Source organism: Octopus bimaculoides, chromosome 18, assembly GCF_001194135.2.
Source record: "Octopus bimaculoides isolate UCB-OBI-ISO-001 chromosome 18, ASM119413v2, whole genome shotgun sequence".
Lineage (NCBI taxonomy): Eukaryota > Metazoa > Mollusca > Cephalopoda > Octopoda > Octopodidae > Octopus > Octopus bimaculoides.
Genome location: NC_068998.1, coordinates 18,257,061 through 18,263,650, shown reverse-complemented (window position 1 = coordinate 18,263,650; position 6,590 = coordinate 18,257,061).

The following is a 6,590-nucleotide window of genomic DNA, read 5'->3' as shown; positions in this document are numbered from 1 at the left end:
ATATATATATATATATATATATATATATATATATATACATATATACGATGGGCTTTCAGTTTTCGTCTACCAAATCCACTCACAAGGCTTTGGTCGGCCCGAGGCTTCTAGTAGCAGACACTTGCCCAAGGTGCCACGCAGAGGGACTGAACTCGGAACCATGTGGTTGGTAGGCAAGCTACTTACCATACAGCCACTCCTGCGCTATACTAGACAATCTGCTGAGAGTTTTGTGGCTGAGTATCTTGTCATTAGCACAGTGTAGAGTTAAATTAGGCATTGGGAGTATTTTAAGTGACTGTATAATTCACTACTATTAGATATTATCATTGACTAATGTAACATGTGGAAGACCTGCAGAATTGGCTAGTGTTTCATTGGGTTAATGTGGCATTGATTTTGTCTTTTACTGGTGGTTTAATTTACTGAACTGTGGCCATGCAAGGAGACAGCCTTTAAGGGTTTTAGTCAACCCAATATTGACACTCACAATTGGTGTTGATATGTTTTCATCCCCATAACTTAGCAGTTCAGCAAAAGAGACTGGTAAAATAAATACCAAGCTTTAAAAAAAGGTAAGTGTTGGGATAGATTCATTCAACTAAAGTTTCTTTAAGGTGGTGCCCTTCTTCAAGGTGACTGCAGTCCAATGACTGAAACAAGTAAAAAATAAAAGTGAAAAGAGAAAATATTGGATAATGTAGTCAAAGATGTACAAAAAGACATGGTGGCCATGTCTGGAATACTTTTGATCATATGGTTGCTTGCTCAGGTTTGACTCAATAGAGGTGACCAACATATACATCCATTTGTGAACCACTTCCATCTGTATTCTCAAACAAACATAGGGACTATGAAAGGAAAGGTCCAGCAGAAAACAGGGAAGTTAGAATGCCTCTTTATGTCACTTAACCTGTTAGAAATAACAGCCAAATCTCTCTCATTTTATAACCTTTAAAAAGGGCACATTGGATAAAGTAGTAGTCAGAGTTATATTATATGAGTAAAAAAAAATGTCAAACAATCAGAGCTGAAATGCAATTTGATCAATAAGTCTGCTGACTCAGGGATGGTTAAACACAGTATAGGTTTATTGACCTAAAAATACAGGATGTAAGGTCACAGAGCTAAAATCTCTTACTACCCTAGTAGTGAATCTTATTTCAGTTTACCTTCACTGAGATATGGTGTACTACTCCTATTTTACAGTTCAGTAAATAATTCTTGGTTCAGTAACCAACAAATAATTATACAGAAACATGTCTCTTAAAGCATACATACATACATATGTATATATATATATACATACACACACACACACACATATATATATATATATTTAAACCTGCGGAGCTAGGATCAAAAGAAACATGAATATATTTGCCCATGAGTATACAGTTATTTGAATAGCAGTTGGTAACCCAAGAAGCCATGACTTATTTTAAATGACATGCATATTTAACAATTTTATGCACATACCACATTTCATCATCATCATCATTTAACGTCTGTTTTCCATGCTAGCATGGGTTGGATGGTTTGACAGGAGCTGGCCAGCCAGAGACTGTCCAGACTCCAATTGTCTGTCTCGGCATGGTTTCTATGGCTGGGTAACCTTCCTAACGCCAAACAACTTTACAGAGTGTACTGGGTACCTTTTATGTATCGCCAGCGCAGGTGTGATTACATAGCACTGGTATGAGTGCATTTTATGTGACACCAGCACCTGCAAAGGACATGCCTGCATGTATAGCTGGCTGTGATTTTACTTAGCTCAATATGTCTTCTCAGTTTTTATTTTGAAGTACAGAAACTTCACAAGTAATTATTAGTTTCATGTTTCTGATCGTCAGGCAACTGATATTACACGCGCGCGCGCACACACGCACACACACACATACACACACACACATGCATGCACGCTCACATACACACACACACACACTACGCCTGTGATTCAATTTGTTGCTCAACATGATCTTCCAGATCTTCCAGTATGGTGTCAAATTTGTCAATAGACTTCATTGACAGAATTGACTATAGTGAGAGTCAAACACAATGGCTTACACATTATTTTCGTTGGTTACATCAGGTCATGTTGTGTTGGTATTGATTTTCTTCAATGCTTACATCTGTAGTTAATAGGAGATAACTCTATGTCCAGGATGTTTCTAGAAGGAGGTAACTCCATATTTACTATTTTCATACAAGGAAGTAACTCTTGGTACTATCATGTTGCCTCACAGAGTTGTCCAAACCATTTAAGAAAGGTGACTCATTTCATCCTGATTGTATTTTATATGCATTTAAGAAAAATGCCTTCCTCTGTGAGTATGCTGTGTTTCATTTCTTGTGTTAAACATATGTTAAATGTTGTTATCAATATATTATATTTCTCTGAGATACACAGGGTACATTTCTGAGTTCTAGCTTTTTCATTACTATGTTGTTGATACTTTTCTTTTTGCTTCCAGATGTATTCTGACAATTATGGTTACTCTGTTTATGGATTTGAAGGAATTCTGTGTATATCAGGTTTTTAAGGTATTTTCTGTTACTTCATTCAATGCCATTTCAACACCTTCTGCCATTTTCACTGTAGTGTAGCAAATAAACACTTTTGATAGGCTTTTTCTATTGAGTTGGTAGCTTAATGCATTTCTAAAATTACATTTAGACTATTGTTTTAATTTATTATTTCTGAGGCTTTGGTTATGGTGGGAGATTTGGAAGGTTATATTATCTAAGCAGCCAAGCTACTCCTTACACTCTTTATTAAAGATTGTCGAGTAATTAAAGTATCATGGAGAACTTTTGTTTGTCAGGGGCAGCAACTTGTTTGCTATGTTTGTAGTTATACTAGTGCTGTACAGAGGATTGTACCAAATGATTATCCATTTTCTAGGTTTAATGCCTTTTTGTGTAGGTTGATCTCTGTACTTCAATTATTTACTAAATCCACTTCTACCTAAAATTCAAAATCTAAGCCTAATTCTTAATGACATTTTTGGGCTTGCTCTTTCCTTAGCTCACTTATACATACCTTAAACCACTTCATCAGAACTCAGTCTAGTTCCATCTTTTATACATTTGTTTCATTGAACTACTGTGTGAAAAAAAAAAGAAAGAGTAATTTTTTCTGTTTCTTATGTCATAAACTGTTGAATAGCCATTGTTGTATATACCACAAAGACTTTTTACAGAGACTTTGTTGTCATGTTTTTTTAAAAATTCCACCTTATCTATAATGGACAATACCTGATGTTCACACTTTACACAATGAGAAGCATTTCCTTTAATCATTGGAACCATGCCTGAAGCTAAAAGTGAATGGATTATAATAATAATAATAAATGGAAAAAAACAAAACAAAACAAAAAGAAATACCTAACTGATATTTGTAAGTAATGCTGACATGTTTATGCAATAGGTAGCACCACCAAACATTAGCTGCAGGTGGGTAAGGTGACCCACATAATTTGAGATTAAAATTAGGTCAGCTGAAATTTGTGTCTAATTAGTGATGGAACCAGATTAATGACAGACAATCTGTATTTGGAAAAAGAACTGAAATTTTAGTACCAAATCTTGTACACTTTTATACGGTTCATTTTCTTTCATTTCATTATCTTATCATATACTGTGGGGCAAGCTCATAGAATTATTAGCATGCCAGACAAAATGCATAGTGACATTTGTTATGGATCCTTACATACTGAGTTCAAATCCTACTGAAATCAACTTTGCTTTTTACCATTATGATGTCAATAAAATAAAGCACCAGTCAAGTACTGGGGTTGATGTAATCAACTGGTCCGTTTTCCTCAGAAACTGTAGGTCTTGTGCCAAAAATAAGAAAGAGTTACATTATCATACATTGCACTTTATTGCATTTTTGTCTATTGAATTTTATTTATTTAAACATGGATCAACTATATTTTATTCTAAATGTATTTATTTAAGCATGAGTCAAGATATTTTTTCTGTACTGTCATTATATATGTATGTTTCCTGACACCTCAAGAACCCTTTCTTTCTTCTTATCTTTTCTTGTTTGTTTTTCTTATTCTTTTCCTTTATTTTCCAACACAGCAAAAACACAAATGCATTCATGTCTTCCTCTTCTCTGCTTTTCTCTTTCTCCATTTACTTAGTTTTCTTTCTTTCACTTTTCATTTAGTCAGTCACTTTATTTTCTTCTCTCACTATTCAGTCAATTTGTTAGGTAATCATAAACTTAAGATTTTCTTATTTGTTTTCACACTTCTCTCTAATTAAGATACAATTTCTTAATTACTCTTCTTCCCTACTTCTTTTTATATCCCCTTCATATTTTCATTCCCAACTCTTCATAATGCTATCACAGCTCATTGTATTTAATGTTTTCATAGTTCAGTGAACATTTTCTTTCTTTCTTTCTTTTCTTATCTTCTGCATATCCTCTTTGCATTTCTTTGTTTAGTTGGTCTTTCTTTTCACTTCCATAGTCTCTCTACCCCCCCTCTCGCTCTCTGTCTTTCTTCTTTCATGTTTTGCTGTCTCAGTTTTCTTATTCTATCACTTACTTCAAGTCCTGTGTTTGAATACCACATCAACTCTTAAATATTTTTAATGTCAAATTTTAAATTTTAAACTATCAGTATTTATAACTATCATTTTGACCAAATACATATAATTGATAGGAGTCTTATTTATTATAAAATCTTTAGCTCCATTGAAAAGTGGTAACATGAAATTGGCAGTAATGACAGCATAAGACCTAAGTCTTACTTCCTGTGTTATTTATTAAGTCTACTTTAGGTATTGAGTAATTGTTTCTTATATCTGTCTACCAAAGCCTTGTGAGTAGATTTAGTAGATGAAAACTGAAAGGACCCATCGTAAGACTATACAAACGTGCATATATACAGGTACCATGGGTAAATTGTCGCTGTTTTATACCTTTAGTTTCGCGCACACATATTGTTTGCTTTTTTATTTTGTCAACTATACAGTATAATAGGGTCAGTTGGGCACCATCTATGAGAAAAACAGCACCATGATGCAATTCACTCTGCCAGAAATTTGGAAATGACATGCTGTACTGCTTGGCATTCATGCCGGAAGCTCCAATATAAACATTTCAGAGTGTTTGGGTGTCAATCTAAGGACAGTGCAATCAGAAGATGTGATAAAAATCAGACATCTACTCAACATCATAATGTTTGGAATGATCACTAGTGATGGCGATGTTACGCCTCCATTCATCTTTCCACACAGCCTCAGACTCAACATGGAGGCTTACATCAAGTGCTTGGAGGAGGTGGTGCTGCCCTGGGCCAAGAGGGTGGCTGCTGGAAGACCCTATGTCTGGCAACAGGACTCTGCCCCATGCCATACAAGCAGGAGAATCCACTCATGGCTGTCAGACAATTTCTGCGACCATATCAGCCCCCAACATCTGGCCACCTAACTTCTCAGACTGCAACCCCCTTGATTATTACGTGTGGGGTGCAGTTGACCGAGAAACCAACAAAACTCCTTGTAACACCAAAGATGAACTGAAAGCAAGGATTTTGGCAGCATTCACCAACTTAAACAAGGAGACCATCCAGAAGAGTTACAGGAGATTTTGAAGTTGTCTGGATGCCGTGGTTGAAGCGAATGATGATTTTATTGAATAAATTTACTCTTTAGTATTTCAAGATATTTTTATGTAATTTTGGTAAATATATGTTAAAATGAAATGTCAGTGTTATTTTCATCTTTGTGGAATTTAGATGACAATTTATTCACTGCACCCTGCTTTATAGATGGTTCATCAGACTCAATGGGCACTCTATGATCAGACATATATTTAACTGCTTGTAAATACACTGTTGCTTTGTTCTTTAGAATGTGCTTCTGTTTTTGATATATGATCCACTGATGCTATATATATATATATATATATATATATATATATATATATATATAAATTTAATCGACAATATATGGATTTAACTGATCCAGAGGTGCTCACAAAAAAATCTCCTTTAATGAATCATGCCATAAACTACATAATAAACTGAAAAAAAAGGGGGGGGGTGTAGTGTATAGTCCGATGCAGTTGAAATCCAGTAAATCCAATTGATAATGATTATTATATTAGGAATGTATAATATGTATGTAATGATGCAATGAATGAAAAGTGAAGTAATTACGATAGTCATTCACCTGATGAGTAAGTCTTTATACAACTGAATTATGTAATCTATATTATATATAATAATACAGGCATGTAAAATCATTTATTATTCTTTTTTATTCTTTTACTTGTTTCAGTCATTTGACTGGGACAGAAAAACACAAGATTCAAATGTGATGAATGACAATGTATATGTTTATACAGGGTGCAGATGGTATCTGTTCACATGAAAAATGAAACAGTGTTTTTATTTTTTGAGCAATATTTGTCAAATTTGAGTCACTTTGTCATCATGACATGTTCTGTCAATCTCATTTGATGAACCGGTCTTTGGCCCTGTTGTCAGCCTCCAGGTGACCTCGGAACCAGCCTCAGGCCTTCGTCACTATCTCCTGTTTTCGGCTCCTGAAGGCTCTGGTAGCAC